Source organism: Acromyrmex echinatior, chromosome 8 (assembly GCF_024713525.1).
Source record: "Acromyrmex echinatior isolate Ae372 chromosome 8, ASM2471352v2, whole genome shotgun sequence".
In the NCBI taxonomy this organism is placed as follows: Eukaryota; Metazoa; Arthropoda; class Insecta; order Hymenoptera; family Formicidae; genus Acromyrmex; species Acromyrmex echinatior.
The window spans coordinates 8,664,726-8,688,863 of NC_141859.1; the positions used below are offsets into that span (position 1 = coordinate 8,664,726).

Below are 24,138 nucleotides of genomic sequence, written 5' to 3' on the forward strand. Positions count from 1 at the left end.
AATTTTATTATAAGATAATTTTTCAAAATTAACTCTATCCACGCTATGAGATAGGAAATATTAATGCGCAATCTTTAGACTTAACGCTAAAATAATAGGCATAAACTAGATGTAAGCGATATCTGTAATTATTCTTTCTACGGAATAACTGCTATATCAGATAAATGTCCTTTTATAATTCATCTATTATGACTATGCGAGTTCTAAGATATACGAGTTCTAAGATATGCGAGATCAGATTTTTTGATACATATCTTGAATAATAAAATAATATTTTTTATCGCCGTTACTTTCGAAATGGATTGCGAACTCGTTGATTAATGAGTCGAAAGATTGATGTAGACTTATGCAAGTTTGGTCGCGTAGTGACAAATTGATAACATCAGTGATTTAGACGCGTATCTACAACGAGGAACTCAAAATGACAGAAGGCATTTTACAGGTTACAGCTGCCGCGCATTTGATTATTCGCACTTCCGCTGCATCGAATCGCGCCATGCGAACGTCTCGCGGAATTTGCAATTCTCATTCTGTTGATAGTGTCTCTTGAAGGGAGAAATGGAATCGGTCGAATGTTCCCGTGAATACATAATGCGTTTCTCGGATTGTATATGCATTTAATGTAAATAATGGTGATAATGCCGGCGTTGCGCGCATCAGTATGGGTACACTATTTAAACGACCGTGCTTTCTACATTACCCGTAATTTATTCCAGAGGCAATTACAGCTCAGCAAAGCTATATTTTATGATCGCTAATTGGAAATCGACACCGTGCGACATTTGAAAAGTATCATCTCTTTTAACTACTGCGTTAATCATTTTAAGTGCAACTCGATAATTGGCACTAAGTGCTGTAACTTTACCTGTAAAACTTTTTCTCCCCCATTTCTTTTTCTCTCCATCTCTCCCATCATTAACGCTACTAAACGCAGACGGTACACTTCGCATACGATAACGATGATTTTCAGCGTAGTCATCGTTGTCACTGTCAAGTAGTCAGCACGGTGGCTGCCGTCGATATTTAAAGCAGCACCGTCATCCCTCGGCCGGTCCACATAGCTCATTCATGCTCGCTCTCCATTCAATCTTCCGATCAGAAACCACCTGATCGCACGCTGCCGTTCATGCCTGCTGTGGACGGGTATATGCTAATGTTACATTATTTACAGGTACTTCTAATCGCTTTACAAGTCCGCAGCATGTAACAGAAATAATTCTAGTAGTTAATAACGTCTTAAACATTGGCATTAGTTACAATATAAAACGTTGAAGAATGCACCGATTAAAAGGAATGAAATGTATTTTTCCCCGCAAGAAAACCTCATTATCGATCGATCAATCAATGTATTCGCAACGTCGTGAAACGTACTTTATTTCACAATCAATCAAGAAAAGTAAGAGCGTGTTCTGCGCGAACAAATGCTCGTCCAAACTAATTAAAAGATATAAGTTTCGATTTGTCTATGTGTACCGTGCGTTTATAAGCAATAAAGCAAGATCTCAGAAGCAGTCATTAAGAATTGCGACATGAAAGAATATATAGTTATTGTCCCCGTGTGTACAGGTGGAAACTCGTTATAAAGCACTTGTTACGCATGACGCAACCCTCAATATAAGTTATACGTCACAGCACGGACGTCAATGCAATTCAAGTCATTATTCAATGATATATAGATAGTCTTACGCCTAACAAAATGGGACGTCTTACATCATCTCATGGCAGAGATAATAATGATGTATTATTAAACCCGTGTGTAGTAATGACGAATATACTATTCACGTGCTCAGCTTCTTTCATAATTTATCCTTTCGTTGCACTTACTGTATGTCAATTAGATTGAAATTGTGCAGCACAATTAATACAATAAAAATTATATCGCACACACACACACACACATACATACATAACTAATACTTTGCTATAGTTTGTTTATACGCGATCATTATTTACATCAAATTTCTTGAAACGACAATCGTGTGAAATATTTAATTAAGCTTTATTCCTATTTTTTTTTATCTTCTTAATATTTCATAAATATTCGTTAATATTCATTAATCTTAAAAATGATCTTAAAACAATTATTAAAAATATATTCATCGAAATTTGTAAATATCTTTCGATTGGTGATAAATGAAAAACATACATGTCTCATATCAGTAAACTCAAACAGCTACAACTTTTGCGAGGATTAACTCACGTTAAATCCGATCATCCTTTATCTTCGGCAATCAGGAAGGGGCAGTGGTCCCGCAGGAATATTCGGTTAGAATTCAAAGCGTGTGCCGTTCCCACGTAGACTCCGGGGAGTTTTTCCGATTCACGATGAATCGCTAACCCAAATGCTCAGTAGCCCGAGGATCCAGATTGTGCTGCTCGGAGGCATTATGCCATCCCGCATTGTGCGCTCATTGTGCGATTGAATAAAGAATATTTTTAGACATCACTTAGGGCTTACCCGACGGGGTGACACGCAAGCACAACTCATCCTCGCCTAACATCCCCCATTCCATTATTGTGAAAGACGCTCTTATTGTTTGGAATGCTTTTAGTAGCCGAATATCTCACGCTTAAACTACAAATGGATACGAAAAAAATGATCGAATGTCAGAAATAGGTGGCTACCAAGATACCAAGAGCTTTCGTTAATACCATAAAAATTTCCAATAAAATCTCGCTGATAAATTTTATAACGCATTTTTAAATTATCGTAACATAAAATTGGATATAACGTAATAATTATAACTATCGATACATATTTTAATTACATCGTCTTCCTCATTACTCCTTGTGATTAAAATAACGATTAAAGATAAATATTAAGATGCACAAATTATTTACATAGAAAGTTAAGTTTCAATTAGTAAATCGAATTATCGACATTACGTCAAGTACAAACTAATATAATGCTAATTAGTTATTGAAATAAACGAAGTCGATAATATCAATATATGTCATTAACATCATGAATACTTTATCCGATCTAGAATCATGATATTTTGATTTATCAGTTCTTTTAATTTCATGTTGAAATTTTCAATTAATTTTAAAGTAAAACATAATTAGTTTTAACGTATTTAAAAAGTTTATACATATCAGTTATTTTCAACTAAAAATTACCGTATATTTAATAATCAGATATTAATTTCTGTAATATATTATACATTCTATAATACATTGCAATTATCTATATAAATATCACGCGTAACGTTATCTAATATTAACACTATATATATATATAAAATTTATTTATTGTGAGTTATGAGATAATGTGACTATATGACTTAACAAAAGATTCACGTCATGATAACTCATGTTCGAATTTATGAGGAATTCGAGCTTCATGTTTTATTGCTTAAAATTATCTCTTCTCATGCGGATCGACGTCATTTTGCCATGAGTGCTTGGCGATACAAGGGAGATTGTCAATTCCCGAAGAAAACCTGACGATAAGAACGCAGTAAAGCGGTTCGGTCGAGCTGCCGCCAGCTAAAACTTCGTTTAGCATCGCATCGGGGTGAAACAAACCGGTCGCGTGCGTGTTGGCTGCGTGCGACGAGCAGAGGAGCAGAGGGTCAATCTCCTCGCGCGCTTCTTCTTCTTGTTCTTCCTCTTCATATTCTCTCTTTTCCTTCCGCGTAGCCATTTTCTTCTTCTTTTTCATCATCATCTTCTTCTTCGCCCGCCTAACCATCTCTTCTCCACCTTCGTTTCCTTCGCGGCAGCATCCTTTCTCTTTGGCCATTTTTTCCCGTGCTTCTCTGCCAGGTAGTCGCCATTATAATGCACCGAAATATCATACTGCTACCACCCGCTATCGTAAGTACATTATTGTTATATATTGCAGCAAGAAGGATGGTTCACCAAGTTCTAATGAGATTCGATAGACAGAACTTGTGCATAGAATATTTTGCGAATCATTAAAAAAAGATAAATGCAGTTTGATGTTCGTTGAGACTCGGCAAGACTTTGAAACTATGATTAAAATATTAAACTTGAAATCTGTGTGTGAAAAGAGATGTAAATTCTATTTCGATTTCCTTCAAAAATACAAACAATTAACTATCAATATAAAAAAGAGTATACAAAACTGCTTGTACATGAACACATAATGAAAATGTAATTCATGAATTTTATTATTATGAATATATTCTGTGAAGTGAAACTTCTTATATTATAATAAATATTACTATAAATATAGATATTATTATTGTAGAACTAGAAAATAATATTCATTATTATATATAAACCAACTCTAGTTGTCTTATCTTTTTACATAGGTATAGAATTTAATGATCATAAGATATTGTGATGCCATAGACGAATGGTGTCACATAATATGCAGCTAAGTAAAATTATGTATAAGATTACGATCAAATGTTTCATCTCATTTTTACAGTATCCCTTATACAATAAAATTTCTTAAAACAATACGTATCAAAAAAAGAGTTAATATAATATATTTAAAAGAGTTAATATAATATATTTAAAAGAGTTAATATATTATTATATATATATAGCCCGTATTCGCGTAGTACCAATTCATAGTCAGATCTTATATTTAGAACTGTCTAAAGTACTGTATTAAAATATCATAAATCAATCAGAAGACTATATTAGTACCTTAAGATAATCTTAAAATAAGAACTGACTATGCATAGTCAAACTGACCAACCATAGTCGATTTTGATTTAAGAATGCATATTTAAGACCGTCTTAAGATATTATAAACGAATCACAGATTAGCATCTTAAGGCAGTCTTAAAATAAGAACCAATTATGAATATCGGTGACTGAAACTTTTAAATAAATATGGTGAACTGAAGACAAATTCATGATTGATCAATCAGCTGCAAAAATTTATTATGAAATTTTCAGATAAAAAGAAATTATTTAATACTCTCTTTACAAGAGTGGAATCTTTGCCAATCCTAATGTAATTTTAAACTTTATTACCACTCATTAATGCGCTTGAATGCTTCGTTTATAACGGTTTTTAAGCATTAATCGACATTTCTAACAATAGACGGAGAAATATCTCGGCAAGACTGCTCCATAAACTTCAAATATGATGCGACGTATCGGCGCGTTGGTTGCTGCATGCATGTGTGCGGGAATCGCCGTGAAACGCTAACGTTATAATAACGATCGTAACAACAGCAAGAAGTCATAATTTAAATTGAGTTTCTCGCTTGTCTGCCCGTAATAGCTCTATTGCACGCCACTCGAACGCAAAAGAGAAAGAGAGCAAAAGTGAGAGAGAGAGAGAGAGAGAGAGAGAGAGACGCGGTGATCTAGGGAGAGAGACGATGAGAACGTGACTCGAGGAATACGCGGGAGCAAGAGAAACACGGTCGTCGGGCGGGTGGGTGGATGGGTGTGAGAGATATCTGCTGCGCTTGTGGCTAGGGCGCGTTGATCTAATTGATGCCCGGAGTTGGGGACAGAGCCAGGATATGACGCGAATCCATTGTGGCTCGCATTATTATAATATATATTATACACATATCCTCCACACTACACTGATATCACCGCGTACGACGTGACAACGAGAGCGAAGCGAACGGCGAGGGAGAATGGGAGTATGCTGAGGAAGAATGGGGACGGAGAGATACGAATGTAACAATCCGCCGACATTGTTCAGCCAGCCAGTTAGGGTGTACGGTTAGCGGGAGACAGACACTTCGCTCGATATATCGGCAACAATTTGAGGAATCAAAGAAGTTACGCGGTTTGCGGGTCATCTCCGTGTCTCGATACGTCGTTAATGCCAACGTTTTGTGAACGTTGCAGTTCACTTCATCAGGATGAGAAGCAACCTGATACCAATTTGAAGAATCAGTAGTCGCGGTTTGTGTACGTACAAGATTCCAAAGTTTGCGATGCCGAAAAGAAAAGATTTTACTTGGTAAAATAAGATTAAGTAATTATTAAAATATAATTGTATATTTTAAATCTGATGAAAAGTATAGCAGACTTTTCAATGATATAGTAATCCATATTCAGTGATTTACGATAATAAAAAGTATAGATTTTTAAATGACTTGAATAAATTTATTATATTGTTTTTGAGCATCGAAAATATTTTTAAACAGTCTAATTCGAAAAAGAGAGATATATATATTTTTGCGCGAGGGATTCTCATTCACATTGCGGAGTGTCAGCAAGGCTGTAACCGACGATCCCCCTTCTTGGCAATTCGTTAAAGGACATGTTGGTAAGTCATGCATGCTATACGAGCGCCAAGTGAAATTGACGCGCAACCACTCGAAAACGAGCGTGGGTAATCGCGTTTACGTAAAAGTGTCTTAGGACCTTCCTACCCTCCGGTGGATCTTCTCCATCGTCCCCCGTCCCCCCCCCCCCCAAGACGCATACCAGACGGCTTCGCCTTCTGAAACTTATAATGAAGAAAACCCTCGAGAGATGCTCGTGTATAGAGACCTACGATATAAAATCATTAAAGGAACCGTGCAAGTATTCTTCCCCTCCGCGCCGGCGACATCACTCCTCTCGTCTCGCTCACGAGCGAGTTGATATTCAAAGTGTCCCTCTCGTTTTAGCCGAGTGGATGGCACTTTGACTCGTCCCCGCGATAACATCTAACGTTTAATTGCATTCGAGTCCGCCGCCGGATATAACTTTACTACCGGAAATTAACGAACTTTGACTATCGGCCCCGCCCGCGTACGCGAGCGCACGGTCGTACATTTAAAACCGAGAGCGAGATGCGCCGCCCGAGATCTCGGCTCGCTCGCGCGCCCGCTATTAGCAGATCGGGTGAGACCGTCGCGTAGACCGATAATTAATATCCCGATGTTAAGGTGAGCAGCGCGCGCCGGCAGAGAGCCAAAGTTATTACCGCTTATGCAATGTAATACCATGCGCGCGCGCACATATAGTAGAAGATCCTAATATTTCGTCTCTCGCTCGGCCGCTTATTTCCGAATCTTCGCGATCAATCATCCGGCAACGAATGCTCCTTCAATTTTAGACTTCCCGAGAGGATCGACAGAGAAAGAGAGATTAAGGGCTACGTGCTCCTGGGCATTAAGACGCACGGGGTCCGACCGATTAACCGCTGCCACGCGGTTCGTAAAAAAGCGTCTCTATCTTCTTCCCCGAGAGCTACCTACCGCAAAAATTCCAAGAACGCGTCATTCGTCGATGGGGCCTGTCGACCAAGATACGGTCCACTCGTATCGTTCCCGAGATCGGCGACGGCGCGCAACATCACCGCAAGCGGTGGCTTCGACGCGCGGTTCGAACTTATCGGACACCCGATGGGCACGGCCGGGGCCCGAAATAATTGCCCGCAGTGAAATATAAATGATACCAAGATTGTGGATCGTCCAGGATGAGCGAACCCGGGGGGGACACGGGGAGCCATGGGGTTTGGAGTGAAGGAGGGGAGGGGAGGGTAGGGGAGGATACGCCACGCCACGCCACGCCACGCCACGGCGCAGCGTCGTTCGTTGGTGCGCACCTTCGTGTTGGCGTGTGCGTGCGTGCGTGCGTGCGTGCGTGCGTGCGTGCGTGCGTGGTCCGTCGACCGGCTACTTGGTACGCGAGACGTACGCGCACGTAATTGCGTGCCCGTCCTGAAATTATTCATCTCCCCGACCACGGCTGATCCCAGGCGCACACCGCACCGCACACGGTCCCGGCACCAACAGAGCCAGCCCCAGCGGTATGATAATGCATAGAAGTGCCAGTCATTATACCTATACGTACCCGGTGTATCCAGCGCCCATCCTACCTACTCGGTACGTAGATTACACCACCTCGAGTCCTCCTCCCCGTACACCCCCCCCCCCTTCGCAAACCCGCCCAGTGACTGCTTTGCCCCCCCATCGCGTTGCATACACACGCATATACGCGATGCAACACGCGCGAATTACACCTACCTATCTACCTCCGACCGATGCGTATACAGTGTACGACGCGACGCTGCGTGTAAGTCTGGGCGCGAATGCATCTATCCCGTATATACGCACGTCGCGAGAACATTAAGGATATCGCGAGTTACGAGAAAACCGAGGAAAATTGGATTTCCAAGTAACATGCCGGATAGAGCAAGAATGTGGCTGCTTGATGTGCCAGATCATGTGTTTTATATCCTTTTGAGAGTTGTTTTACAAAGCTTTTTTAGGAGATGAGATTGTCAACAATTTTGAAATCAACAGTAATTACATGTAGCATTTCATTATAAAGTTAAAACAAATCATAAGTTGCTGGTGCCAGTTTTTGTTTTAAATTTCGTTTTTCTTCTTCCTTTTCATCTACTTGTGATATAGTAAAACGTTCAAGAATAAAAGACGATTTGGGGTGTTTAAACCTTCCTCGAAATTTATGATTAACAAAACCTAATATTTTTCCTGTTTAAAATCAAGAACGAGAAGGAGATATTCTAAACTCTAAAAAAGCAATTCATTAATGCAAAAAATTGGTGTTTGTGTTACAGAATTGATAATTTTTCAGGGAGCACTTGAATTCCAAAGAAAAATTCTGGATACAGCTCTGAATGGAGGATTCTCAAATAGAACAAGTAACGATAACATCAAAATGATATTAAAATGAATCGTGACTGATTGAAAAGTGACTTTTAATAATCCATTTTAGAACCATTTTAACGTCATTTTAATGTCATCATGACTTTTTTTGTTTTATTATGTGCTTGGACAAGCACATAAGAGCATTCCAATTGCAGCTCGAAAAATAACACTTAGTCGAATTTCAAGGAATGCTTTATTATTAACTGAATTCAAGATATTCTCCGGGTAAAATCACGTTCTTGAGCCTTTTGGCATAGCGGAATTACGTGCGGCGTTGGTTTTGAGTCATTAAAAGTCGCTTAGGATAATATCTGGATGATTCGCATTTAAACTGAATACTTTTTTGAGCAATTTATCTCGTATTTTCGCAGGCCCTTTGGTGCTGCATGGTTGTCAAAACTGGACATTCCAGTACCTTCTGATTTGCCAAATATCTGACGAGATACGAAGTTTTGTGCAATGCCAGAAGCAATTTAAATTTGAAAAGAATTTAAGCAGTATATCGTTTCTGTTATTAAAATAATAATTTCGGTTATAAATTATTATTGAAATATATGGAGAATACTCTTTGCGCAAGAAAACTTAATGTATAAGCTTGATATTATTCTTTTAATTTACATAAATATTTCAAATATCTCACAATATCCTTTAAGAGAAAATTAACGATGAAAATAATACATTACGATATAATAAGTATCTCTGAATTACAAGGAATCATTACGTTACAGTCTTTTTTACAATGCATATATACGACCAGAAATATGTTAACTATGACTGTTTCAAACGTAATACTCCTTTTCTCCCGAAGTATCCTAGTTCGAGCAATAAATCAATTCTTTGCTTGTTACATGGAAACAAATCACACCAGAAACGTCATTACGTCGCAAAAGAAATCTCGATCATAGGGAGGGGAAAGGGAGAACGTAAGGCCTTCGCGGAACGGAAGTTCACCCGATTCGCGATATCCGACGCGGCGTGGCCGCTCCTTTCCCTTTCTCGTCCGCTTTGTTTCTGGAGCCCCGAAGATAATGAGCACAATTACGGAGAGGTTTTTGTTCTAGAAATTACACAGTAGTGTGCGGATGCATGTCTGTGGCTGATTGCTATGCCCCCGCCGTCTCCTCGGCGCGATACCTCGCGTCCGTGCGCGTCCGCGTGTTGCGTGCATGTCGTGTACCTGTTGCGGAGCCGCGTGAGCGCGAAAGAATCGTGGCAAGGATCGAGGACCTCGCGGCCGCGCCTGTGTATGTGTGAGCGCATTCGTGCGTGAACCACCACGTTTGTGCGGGGAAGTCGAAAGGACGTGGTAGCTCGGGACTCAAGAAGTGGGGGCAGGGACACGGAGTAAGCTCTAATTGCATTCAATAAAGCAAATAATAGCAAGCTCATTAGAGCAGAGAGAGGAGCTGGCGAGTTGACCGCGACTCGTACGCTAACCTGCCTACGCTCGAACGAAGGAAGAAAAGGACGTGGGAAGAGGAGGAGAAGAAGAAAGAGAACGTCAAGACGCGAAGGGTAAGACCGTATCGTTGAAGAAGGAAGGAGAAATCATGGGAGAAGGAGGAGAGGACAAACCAGACAGAAACCGGCGATCGTGCCGTCGTATCGTCGCGAGAATCACGGTCCAATGTCATTTATTGTCCGCGGTGGACCGCGCCGTTTGCTCGAGAACGTACCCTTCCGTTCCCTCCACGGATTCGCCCGCTTTATATGAATGGGCCATAGCCATGCAACCTTCGCGTCCTTCGTTAGGTATTTATCCCCGTTTATTATTATTTGGCCTGTATCCCCCATATGGACATATAGATGCCACGTTCACCGCGGCACGTCGGCAAAATCGATGAGTAACGTTTTGTATGCACCGCAATAGCACGTCGTTTCCTCGAGAACGTAGTGATCACTGCTATTCCTCTGTTTCTCTGGAATTCACTCGGAAATTACAATCACGCGGCATTAAGACGCGGACTGTTGCTGTTGCTAACAACGTCAGCTTGAGCTTCCCTCATTATGCAAAATAGGCAATGAACGCCCCTTCTGGGATTTAATTTTCTGGAGCTTATACTTAATTAGTGATGTAGCGTCTCAAGAATAGCATTGATAAAGTCACCATGGATTACGAGTTTGCCGAGATCGTTTTTTTATCGAAACTGTACTTTAAAAAACATTATAAGCGACTCTGACAATTAGTAGACAATGCTCTGACAATTAGCAGATGATAATAACCAATTTTATCGTCTATTACATTTGTATATTCCGAATATAAAGAATGCTGCCATTTCGATCAAATTATAACAAAAAATAAATAAAATACAACCGTTAAAAGTACATTGTGAAATCTGCGGCAGTTCTCAGGCGCCAACATTGACAAATCTACTCTCCGCCCGACGATCCATCTTCAGGCACTCTTTCACTTATTCGCCTTCGTTAAGCGTGACTTTGATTATGTTAATTCATCAATCCACCGTCTACAGTATTAGTATGTGAAAATCAATATACGCTTCATAGCCTCGATGTGAACGATAAATTAATCAATTTCATACCAATTAATTTACACTATTAATTTACCAATATTTCTTCCTTCTCACCCAAATCTAACGAGCAAACGGTGTGAAACGATTTCTATGTGTGGGTCTCATGTATAGTAGGCACGCGTCTCTGGGAAAGACGAACGATGGACCATCGACTAAGGGGTTTACCGAGCGGACGATTATTGAGGAGGGAGAGTAGACCGAAGAGGGAGGGGAGGGGGAGAAGGGGAGGCAGACCTGAGGAGAATCGTCCGCCCCCGAGACGCGAGTAAACGTCGGTAAGAATGGCGATTCGGCTAATGTATTCCGCGGATGTGCGCGCTCATTATTCAGCGATAATTAATTGACGGCTATAAATAAGCGGCGCGTCCGGGCACCGCATAAATAAATGGTTCGCGCGCTGTGGAATGGTAATGGTGACTTTGACGGACCGTTTAAACTGGAATAAAGCAGGGTAACTCGTTTCCTCCGGGCACTCCCCGGGTCCGGGTCTGCCCATCGCACAGTAACGAATATAACTCACCTGCCATGCCGCGCGGCCAGCATAGCGACTGTTCAAGGGACTTGTGGCCCTTGCGGCCTGGAACTGACCCACAGATATTTACTCCCCCGGGACTCTCTTAGACTCTCCCCGCGCCTCGTTTCTTTTCATTCGCCGCGAATCGTTGTGTCTCGAGGAATCGCATGTTTTAGTCGATCATGTTGTTTTATCATTTTCTTATCTATAAAATTTTGCCTAATCGATTTTAGAACAAAACTATCACAGACCATCCTTACTATTATTTTTTAGATATATATCACTGACGAAAAATAGAAACAAGCAGACGATTTTATACACGGAAAGAACAATTCTGGTGGAACATCTAAAAATTTAAGTAGCTACAGATAGTAAAAATAATTTTTTATTAAACTATCAAAATAATAATATGTATAAAACTAGATGAAGCATGATGAGCAACGTTGCAAAAAAATTTCACATTTCAGCAACCAGTGTAAGTACCCTACTTAATTATTTGATAACGCAATAGAATTATTTTCAGGTTTCTATTTAGACCTGAAATTTAGTTAAATTTTTAATTATTTTCGCAAATCCGTTCTTTTCGTGTAAATATCTATTATTACCATCAAGGATGCAGAAAATATATTCAGTTACAATTATATAATATTTGAATAATCAGCAATACAATACGCATCGTATTGTTAATGTTCGAATTTAATGACTAAAGACTTCTTTGCTCGTTGACGCCCACAGTGTCATACAATGCGCGATTAATCTCGATCATAACAAGCTCTGACAATGTTTCAATCTTTCGAATTAATCTTCGCTACTGAAAGTAGTAGTTATCTTGCATTGATGATTGAAAAATTGTCAATTTTTTTAACATTCATGTGAAAAATGATGTTTCTTAATCTTCAACTTTCTAAGCAATGAGCAAGGAGGATGTAGCAAATGTAGCATATAACGAACGTGAATTATGCTTCAACGAATCACTTTACATGACATGAACATTACCTTTGATATCACGAATAAAAAGAGAAAATCAGATTATATGGAATGCACTTGCTTTAATGTTGCTGTTAAGGCCCTTGATGTCACATTGGAATAAGACGATTTGCAACGTGGCTACATTATCGTAATATTTGAAACCAATTCGAACGACATAATCATGACGCAGTCGTAGCATCTTGTCAAGGTTAGATTAAAAAGACGACGGCAATGATGAAAGTGTCGTTGAACCAACAACGCGTAGCCAAAGAGGTAATTCTCGAGTTCTTACGACAGGTAGCAGAGTATGCGACAGGCAACAAAGTCCAGAGCCTCGGGTCGTAATTGCCTCGGCGGCGCCATTATTATTTCATAGCGCTTGTATCTGAAGTAAGGATCCGGCGGCGAAATTACAGACTTTCCACGCAACGGATCTCGATATGTAGAGGAGCGCTCTAGTTCTCGAGAGCCTATACTTTAAGGGAGAACCGATCCCCATCGAATGAATATAAATCTGCGACAATATATGCCGCGCTTGCTATGAGATACGGGCAGCATCTTGCAGTTAATGCAAGTTAATGCGCCGATGCGCGTGCGAGGGACGAGCTCGATTATTAGAATTCAGAAAGCGTACCGTAAGAACGCATCGTAGCGTTCTTACATGTGTATTATTCCTTCCGATCAAATGAAACATGGATGCCGATCGAGATATCGTTGCGACTTATGTTAAGTAAAGATCATTTCGCGGTCCTTTTAATTGGACGTGCCGCTGCGTCGAGTCGCGTCCACCCAACTTTTACTACCGCGCAAGCAACAACCCGTTTTCGACGAGAGAAATAATACAATGAATCGAAGAGCGTTATCGGACGGAATCTTCGGCGGACACGGAATTCCGCCTAATAACCACTTCGCCGATCGACATTGTTATGGGACGATCATTAAAGGCGCGTCCCAGTGGCACCCAAAAAACGCTGGATGCACCGTCGTTTAACGGCCCTTACGCCGTCGAGTCTCATCGGCGCGTACTTATCTCAAGGGACTTGAAAATCCGGTCGCATTAAGATATCTATCGGAACAACGGATGTGCGCCATTAAACTTTTACTTTATTTAGTGCTCGGAGGAGAGTCGCAGTCTGCACAGCAATCTCTAGAAAGGAAGACGAGTAAAGGAAAGAGGGAGAAAGAAAGAAGAGAATGACGGTCCACGTACGAAGTCGCGCACTGCGTCCGTCAGTGACGTTCGTAGGTAGGATTCCTCTTCACGTTGCGCGATTGTTCCTCAACGTATAATTATTACTTATATAGTACGTTTGCTACTAATGACCGCCTCTCACGAGACACCGTTTAGAATTGCTAATGGCCATGCGTTGTCAATAGGCAGTAAAGCGCATGAATCTAGTCACCTAACTAATAATTGAAAGCATTATGATTTACAAAAGATGTGCATATGATTAACTGAGAGAAATGTTTTTGAGAGATTTGCGTATCTCCTCGAATTAAGGGACACAGTTTGAAATTTTGCAATAACTTCAGAACTGAAAAATAGCTCTTGTAGTTCAAACATAGACCTCCACCCCAAAAGAGCTAGTAAGATGGTCTAATTTATATTGCATCGATACATCCAGATTGAAAAAATTATAGAAACGCCAGAAGAGAGTTGATCTAAAACCATTAGTAAAAATTCTCACTTCTTGTGGAAATTCAACCTAATACAAAAAACAATGTGTATATAATTAGAAAATTAGGATGCGATTGCAATGCATTAATTTTGTCAAAACTTTCAAAAATTTTTTATATTCGCATTCAACTGCTTCTCTGATACACTTATGATAGTAATAATCGCCTCGTTGTCTAGAAATAGGACAACAGTTCGTGGATTCGCGTCTCATGGATTTTCAGTGCGTCGCTCGTATAGAGAACATCAAATAGAAATCCGGAATATGCGCGGTACGAAAATTAACGCTGACGATTACGGCACAGCTATCAAAATTGGAGAAACGGGCGCCAATCTTACCGCCCTTCCTCCATAAGCGATTGTTAACTGGTTATTTCCTACGGTCATGAAACTGAATGGTTTAAGCAGAAAGTTATGACTTTGGAGCTCGTTATGCATGCATAGGCGCGAGCATAAAACACTGGAATTGCGCGAGCGAGCAAACGAGCGAGCGAATGAAGCAAGTGAACAGCACGCTGGTTTCCATTCGTCGTCGCATATCGGTGCGACCCTGATCTTCTCTTTTTCTCTCCAGAGATGATCCGGCGACACGGCGGCGATGCCCTTGCCGTGGTCCGCACCTCCATGTTCTCTTCCTTGCCGAGGCGTCGCGGAATCACGAAGGCGAGAAAGCTTTGCCTCGCGGCAAAGGTGCTGCAAGTGCCCGCGTTGCAGAAAGCATGCACCATCGGCGAGGACGACGACGGGCGTCGTTATTCGCGCTGATTTAGTTGAAGGCTGCGGATTTACGGATCTACCCTTACTGCCACGCAGTACGTAGCTACGTACGACGGGCGGCGCTGCGCCGAGCCCTTTCTCGTTAGCCGCCTACATTATATTACCCATCGAGCGGCATACATCATTCCCTCTTTATGTAAGTATCTATAACGGCCCGAGAAACATTTGCAGCTCGCTCTGCGCAAAGGAATGAAACAGAACAGCGCAGCTGGATACGCGAACGTACCCGCGTGGGCTGGCCGGATGGTGCCAACGCGGGTGAACCGCTCGCGACCACTCGTGGAATTGATGTACTGCGACCGGAGAACAATGCCTTGTGACCAACGACGTGCCGCATTGCAGTGCAATCTTTTCCCTCGCCGCGTCCACGCCTGACAGCACTACGGAAACGCCTACATTTCCGAAAATTATGGAAATGTGCTCGAATGAGCGTCTGACAAATGTGATATATGAAAATTTAATAGTCAGTTAAATGTAATAAATTAACGAGCAAAGCTATCAACAATTTTCCCACAGTCCACGTTATCTAACTGTTATATAATTAAAATTTACTCTAAAAAATATCAGTATGAATTTAATATACTATGTATTAACTTTTATGAATTTAACACCATGGATTTTCACATTTGTTAGTGTTAATATTAATACTCTGTCACGGTGAAAATTATAAAAATGTCGCATGGTGTTAAATCCATCAATATTTTTTTAAGTGGACGCTTAAGACTCCTGTTTACTCACCTCTATCTTAAAATTATGTCAAAAGCGAGAAAATACTAAATAAAAATTCTTACAAATTATATTTGAATATAGAAATATTTTTCAATTAAACAACAGTTGTTTTATTGAAACATATTATATTTCAATATTGACATATTTTGTAAAATTTTTTATTGTGTATTTTTTCGCTTCTGACGTCGTAATTTGAGATAGTAATGATAAATAAAAAAAAAAGGTCTTAATAATGTATTACTTTTTAAACTCAAGATTAACGCAGGTTTATTAAATATGACATATATGATTAGATACCATCTTTAAATTGAAATAAAAGATTCATTTACGATAGATAGAACATTCTTAGAACATTCAATCGTATGCGTTCGACATTGTTGCGTGTTAGTCAAGATGTTATCTGCATTCTTGTCATGAATAAGACACCACTGTTACGATCCACAGATAGAAGCAAAGAAGATCGAAGAAATCCATTGCTATGTAAAATATACGTTTGCGCCTATTCTCTTCTATCCGGTCAATTATCTTGACACCATCTTGTGTGTAATGTATATGTGCAAAGTAATTGGCCTTGTTCGAATACAATCTAATCAACTGACTTGATTAATAAGATTATACCAATTTTTCCCAATTTTCCTCGATAACAAATTGTCAAAATTTTTTCGTAAATCTCGCGCATTGTTTGCACAATTATGTTACGCGAAACCGATTCGTGACAACAAAATTCAAAAATATATGCAGAAGACAATAAATCGAAATTAACATTTTAAATGTCCAGATCATACAAATAAATTATATTTAAAGAATTATATCTTGATTCTCCGTCTGCAATCATATTTTTACTCCCTCATCGGCAAACTGTTTTTTTTTTAAGAGTGGAACTATAATTCGTTGCCAAAAAATACTCAAATTACAGACGGAGGATTAAAAAGTAGCAGCTTTTTTCAAATTTATGTCAGTTATGAAAATGAATAATTTTAACAAGCAATTCGATTAAAGTAACGGGTTAGTTAAACCAGCATGAAAAATACGATAAATTTACTTTCACAAGAATCTTATGTAATCTACGAATGCCTGGAGCGTGAAATCAATATCATAAAGGCTTTGGAAAGTATATCCTAGAGCATCGATTCTATTAGATGCATTAGCTTCATTACTTACTTGGAGCATTTACGTGACGTTCACGTTATCTTATATTATACATCGCAGTCAAGAGTGAGAACGTACGAATACGAAGTCGCAGAACGATACCGATCAGCGCGACGAACTCAGGAACAAAAACGGTGCCTATATGTTAGCAAGACGAAGGTGAATGGCAGAGATGACGCACACACAGTGAGGGTTACTTCTCAGTCAGGAAGTAGAATCCTCAAGCAAACCGTCCGTCGTTGCGTAGAAATTTATCGTCGAGCACGAAACGCATCTTATTGCAGGAGACGTACTCGTGGACGACAACAACGAATAGGTACTTAAGTCCTATAAGACGCTCCGGTCCGAGAACAAGCGTGGATTCTACCGGTTCTTAATAATTGTACGCCGGCCTCTCACGCAAGATTGCGAAGCTTATCTTCGGTAAAATGCTTCAAAAGCCAGTCGGCAACATGGCAATACCGGGACAGTCTTTGCATACCACTGGCCGATACACTCTGGGTGTACGGCTCTACGTAACGACAAAACTGACTTAAAGATGTTAGCATCTTTTCAGCACATCCTTTACTAACGTACAACCATAATTACTTTGTATAGCTATAATTATACTGAATCATAAAAAAATTTTGCAAATCTTTCATTACACGATAATTAATTTTTTTATTTTATACTCTCCCAAGTAGTCTGTGGCGTCGTCTTGCGCAAATCTTAACCGTTATATACACGTGTTATAACCACTCATTAATCACTCATAAAAGGCTATTAATAGACAGCTTATTAATATCCCACGCAACCATTACTAACTTAACCGCGTCAAGACAAACTGAAAATTACGCTGTAATAATGTTATTCACATCACGCGCGTATAAATCGAACAGTTACATGTCACGATCTCATTAATCGTCTATCAATTAAATAAAGAGTGCCATGACAAACTATCAATATCCTTGGCAAGTAATCCCACCGCGTGAGGCAGACGGAATCGACAGCTCTTGGACAGTAGTATTTTTATCCCTTTCGCGGGGACCTAATCGCATCAGTCACGAGACGAAGGACCTTTTAACCATGAAGTCCTCTCAGGTTGGAGAATGAGATAGAACAGCCGGCTGAGGACGCGGAAGACGAGTAAAGAAAGAAAACAGCGAAGATGGGAAGGGAAAGAAGCATAAGAATGAGAAAAGAAGAGAGAGAGGGAGAGAAGAGAGCAAAAGAACAGCAAAGACAAGAGACGAGAGCAGAGAAGCTACGGGAGAGTCCCAGTCCGCTTGACAGTGAGGTGTCGGGTGGTCGGAGTCCGGCTTGCTGTCAGCTTGTCAGCCTGTCAGCCCACGCACGTTGGCACCGTGGCGACCGGCGACCGGCGACCGGCGACCGGCGACCGGCGACCGCGTATGGATTCACACATCGACGCCTCATGCACCGTGGCCGCACGCACAACGCGACCGTGCCGGACCGTATATTGTTACGACGCGCGAACGCTATTTCGTATGCATGTGAAGAGCGAGACCAGCTCGGGACCAGCTCTCGGAACAAATCCGCTTCGCGGCTTTACAGCCGTCATTAGTCGCGGAATCACGCCTGTCAATTCAGAGCGATTTCACCAGGATTTATTAAAAGTAGCTTTTGGCCAAGGCTATATCAACCGCGCCTTGTATGGTCCTTTATAATGATGCCGATAATTGCGATCACATCTGCACTATGCCGATCGATAAAATCACCTGTTCTATATAGCGTCAACTTGACCTCGATAATATATAGAAATGGCAGACAGAGACGAGAATTGCTCCTCTTCGTTTATTCATGAGAATAACGAGATCTAAATATAATTGTACGAATGATCGCGCATGTCAATCGGTCACAACCCATTCTATTCATTCGCTCTTAAAGAATCTTGCCAGTAAATCGAGTGGACTTCCACGATGAGAGACAGGTGCTCCCAGCTGATGCCCTTAGCAAACCGGAGGTGAAGGGACATCGTACGCTCGAGAAAACACAATCACTTTGAATGGACTCGATCGTAGAATTGCGATAACCGCTTTAGAGGGTTCGAGACATTACATGATTCTTACGATTGGAATTTTGCCCCAGGGGGCATAAACGATTTTACATAGTGATTAACAAATAATGTGTTAATCTGCAAATGATGGAAGACTTATATTCACTTTTATATGCGTTACAGCGTTATTACGTATCGAAACAGTACATTCTCTAAATAATTTTTCTTCTAAAATGTCATAATTTAATTTACGTTATTGTGAAATGTGTAAAACTGGCAAGACATATAATAGTCTTTTATAGTTGTTAAAAGAATATTATTGTGATTTTTATTAGAACAACTCTTTCATAATTCTTGTAACTCTTATTCTTAATTTATTAACTAAGAGAAAGTGTGCGGCTTTAACGAGACTTGCCAGTACCACGGTGTGTCACAAATAGGAAGGAAATAAACGAACGTATCAAAATAATACTGTTATCATTTGATATTGCAGTTGCTATCGCGATTATACGTTGTATTCAGCTGTGAAACTAATACCTCACTTGTGGTTACCATATATCAATTGAACAATCTATATTTTTTTATTATAATTATATGTAAGGTTTCTGGGATATGATCTCTCACTGTTCTGACGTCACGGGCACTCATTCTCATTTTTTATGCAACCGGTTTCAACATTATCACGCTGAAATATAGCGTGATAAATGGTAAAAGAAACATTGTTGCTAATACCCCAAGCCTAAACTGTACTTTCATTACAATTACCGTTGCTACCGCGATCGGATAGTTACGCGCTACTGTCTTGAAAGTATATAATTTATCTATAGTAGAAGGGCGTAACTCGTGCGAAAAACGTTTACTTACGATAGTAAAACGTTATATTTAGGAGAATATTCCATAATGATAAAGACCCGCTCGAGATTGTCTCGGATCGATGCGGAATTATGGAGGCGAGTGCAATTATCGATAGTATATCTCGATTATATCAGAGTCGGCGCATTATCATGTATGCTGATATAAAAAAGCACAAAATGACGAGCGTTGCATTCCATCCAAGGAGATCTTGGCCATTACGCTAGATTTTCTGCCATTAAGGCTCAATCTTCCAGGGAGCGCGCAGACTGTATAAGGCCGTCATAGATTGCACCAATGCGATGCATACCGTAGCGCGATGCGCGTCCGTAGTGCGTACGTAGCGTAAAAATCTACGTCGCCGTTAAGAGTTCCTATTAATTTGCAACGATAGCGCATACCCTCGGCAATTAATAGCGGCTCACGGTAATTAACAGCCGGCCTGCGCGGCGCAGCTCGACTCGACTCGACTTGACTCATCGTGTCACGAACGGCCGTTGGATGCATCGTCGTAAATGCTTCTACCATGAATATTATGCCGCCGTCGCGTCGCACGCATCGTCGCATACAATTCCCGTTGTTTGCACGCATTTATCGATGAGGTAATCTCTCCAGGGCGCACAGGATCGCACCGCGTCTGGCTAATCCGCGAGGATTCTAAACCGCAAAGCTCTCGCGCACCCCCAAACGTATTATTATCCGGTAACCCATCTTAATTGACCTCACCCTAGGCACACGGTTCGCCGATAATCGACGCTATTAAATCGCTCGATCGCCGACGCAAGGAACGTATATGATAATTCAGTGGGCAGCCGAAGCCGGCGGTCAATGGTCGCGCACCTGTTCTCTAAACTAACTATCTTTCTCTCTTTCACTCCGTTTCCTTTTCGCTCGTAATACCTTCTCTCTTATTACAGGCGTATACTCGTCCCTCTTCTTCTCCAGCATCTCTCGACGGTTCTCCTTCTCTGTCGGGTCAAGGCACGTCTAGGCTGTTGGAAGGCCATTTACCCCTTAGCCCGGTACACAACACACCCGTGGCCTCTTCTTTCTCGGATGCGTTCGTATATGCGCTATCCATGTATCTCATTTCGTCATTGCGCAATCTGGAGATGATACGATGTATGATGGGCATTGTAGTTCGTATCCAACATCTTGATAAATAACATCTGTTTCACTTTTCACAAATCGATTGAAAATATCGATGGTTGTTAAGTGCATAATGTCCAATAATATCTAATTTGAGTCATATTTTTAGTCATTTCTATAGATCGCCACTCTTCTTATTCAATATCATTAATTTGATTAAAACAATTTAATTCAAGAAAATATATTAAATTTAATACAAATATAGTTTACTATTTATTTAAAAAATGCGTACGTTAATATGGACAATGTTTACTGTAAAATGTTTACTAACCCCACAGAAATGGATTATTTTATATTTTGATACATATGGAAGTTAAATTGTTATGTAAAGGATCGGGTTACAATCGCCTTGAGCAACGAGTCCTTTGATACGTACTAACAGTGTATATCGAATGAAATTAACTCCTTTAATATTTTCATTCTTTAATCGTGCATGAAAGTGATAATGATTGGATATGACGGCTCATATAAACAGCAAGGACAAGTCAGGGAGACATTAGAAAGCGATAAGCATAACCAAATACGATACCGAGGCATTCGAAGACTACCGTGCAACGCAAAACGTCCGACAATTTGTCAGACAGCTTCGCTAACTTGCGCAACTTATCTATTAGATAGATCTTATAAGCGACATATACACTGATACGCGCTGATCTCTCTCCGATTGTAAGTATCGATGACCTTTCGCGCGGCATTCGACGGATCTAACGAACAGATTTCTATCGATACCTTGTATAGTTATGACACGTCACACCGCTTAAACAATCGAGGAACAAGGCGTGGGATTTTTTATACGACGTGAAAATTACACCGCTGGCACCACACGATTGCATATGTACGCGCAAACACATACGCACACATACAAATATCCGCACTATCGTACGCTTGCCGATTAACATGTTGCGATAGGTACGTTAACAACGTCACCGATGTCGACGTAGCGCATACTTATTGCAAGAAAGCAATCATACCGTAAGCGACTTCGGAAGGCATGCGCACGATTAATTATCCTTGTCGAACGGTTTTCACCGATGCATCGGCCAACTGCTAAGATTAATTGACTCGAAACCGACTTTCTGGCGACAAACGACGTAACGTCATTAACGACGCCACGAGATGAGGAAAGATTCTCATCGCACACGACTGATCTACCAACTATGTTATATCTAACAATAATCGCGATTATTAATCACCTGGAAAATATTGATTGCCTCAAGTGATCGAAGAATCTGTAGCGAGGAGAAAGCGCGTGTGATTTGCACGAAGCGCAACCTTTATAAATTTTGCACATTTGTAATAAACACATTAATATCCATATATGCCTTACATTTTACATGTATGGATCCATCGATACGGTGTACGATTTATATTTCGAAATGAGTATTCACTTTAATAGATACACGTATAAGATCGATCTCCGAGCTTTATTCGGGAGCCGGCGCGGGCATGCAGCCGGCTATATCAATTTGTAGACGCGTGTGCACGCACGATCGGTGTGTGCGTGAACGCAGGTAGGATATACGCACGCGAGCGAACACCTACACGATATCCGTGCGGTTGCGCACGCGGACCCGCAGCCTCTTGTAGTCTCGGATCTCTCTCACCCCCTCTCGCTCCCTCCCGCCCGCGCCGCCACATGCGTTATAATCTCGATATCCCATATATCCATGTACAAGACATGCCTCCCATTTTAAATATACCATCGTGTAATTCATAATAAATGACTTATAAATGCAATGTACTTTTTGCCAGAGCACCGTGCGCCCGTTGTGCGAGGCAACCACCTCGGCTCTCCCCCTTTCCTTCGCCGCGTGTGCACGTATACAAGCGCGCATATATATATATACGCACATTCGTGCGTATGTGCACGCGCGGTGGCAAACGTATGCCGTATCCCCGGCACCGAGGCCGCGTCTGCGTTCCTGCTTTATTATGTGTAACACGCATTATACGAACCCTTGCGCGGCGTCCTCCCCTTGCGCTGCCGCTGATTTAGATAAATCGAAGATAGCCGTGGCGGAGGTCAGGCCGTGCGTACCTCATCTCATCTCGAGCCGTTCCATTTCCGAGAGTCGCACGGCGCTAAATCTCACCGCTGCCTCTTCGAGGCGTCGTACAATTCAACCTCCGCCGGCCGTAAGTCGCGGATGGTTCCAGAGAAGGGTGTCTCTGGATGACGTACTTGAAAGAGTCGGGCGAGGGAAAACTCGTTTCAATGTGATCAAATATATTTCTTTCGATGGACCACGATCTTTGCAACTTGCAATTTAAAATGCAAAATGTGTAATTCACGAAACACATTCTGTTAAGAATCCTTCTCGCAAGCATGGAAATAACAGGTTAATGAATCGCGCACGAAAGACGATAGATAAGCATGAAGGAAATTCTCATTTCCCCTCAATTGCCCGATTTATCTCGACGCACGAATTACCGTAAAAGCCGGTCCCCGGTGGACGTTTGTATTTCTCGTGTCCGGTTTCTCGCGAGTCAGGACGCTGCGTGATCGAGGTCCACGGTAAAAGAGACGCGGTAAGATTTATCGAAACCCGATGCGGCGAACGCGCGCCGATATATGTCCCGGACCCCGCTCGAAAATGCTCCGAAGAATCGTTCGATACTGAAAATAAAGGATCGTTTCTCTCTCTTTCTCTTTCTGTCGGTCGTTGACGGCGCGATGGTGTACCCATGTGCGTACAGAGAACCAGTGGGAGAAAAAGAGAGAAAAACAGACAGAGAGAGAGAGAGAGAGAGAGAGAGAGAGAGAGAGAGAGAGAGAGAGAGAGAGAGAGAGAGAGAGAGAGAGAGAGAGAGAGAGAGAGAGTGCGTAGCAGCAGGGGTGCGATTAATCGTCGTAAGCAATCGCTTATATTCCGGAATTTTAATTCACAGTCAGTTAAGCGCGCTTGTAGCCGCTAGGGACGAACAAAACGTCGTCGTCCGCGTATATATTGCGAAAAGCAGGATTCAAACGGCGAGCGTATCCGAGACGAGTCGCCGATACCTAGGTGCGCGTCCACCATACGTTGACCGAGTACCTACCTACCAACGCGTATGTATCTCCTATACTTATACTTAGGTACCTACACTTGAAATCCGGCTAGTACGACTCCGGCACCTGTGCTCACGAGCGCGCCCGATACGACGAAGCGGTCGTACCAGTCCAGTCGTTGTAAAAGTGTCAACGTACACCGGCTTAACTTCAAGCTCACCACTTTAATAACCATTTCCCCGCACCTCTCGCA

The 24,138-nt window shown here is 41.3% G+C and overlaps 1 long non-coding RNA gene across 1 annotated transcript; it reads left to right on the forward strand.

Annotated features, from left to right (window-relative positions):
• The first annotated feature begins 5,255 nt into the window (after positions 1-5,255).
• On the forward strand, positions 5,256-22,633 carry LOC147908730 (uncharacterized). Its single transcript, XR_015545947.1, has 2 exons — positions 5,256-6,217; positions 20,665-22,633. It is a non-coding gene; the product is annotated as an uncharacterized LOC147908730 (long non-coding RNA).
• Positions 22,634-24,138: the final 1,505 nt, after the last annotated feature.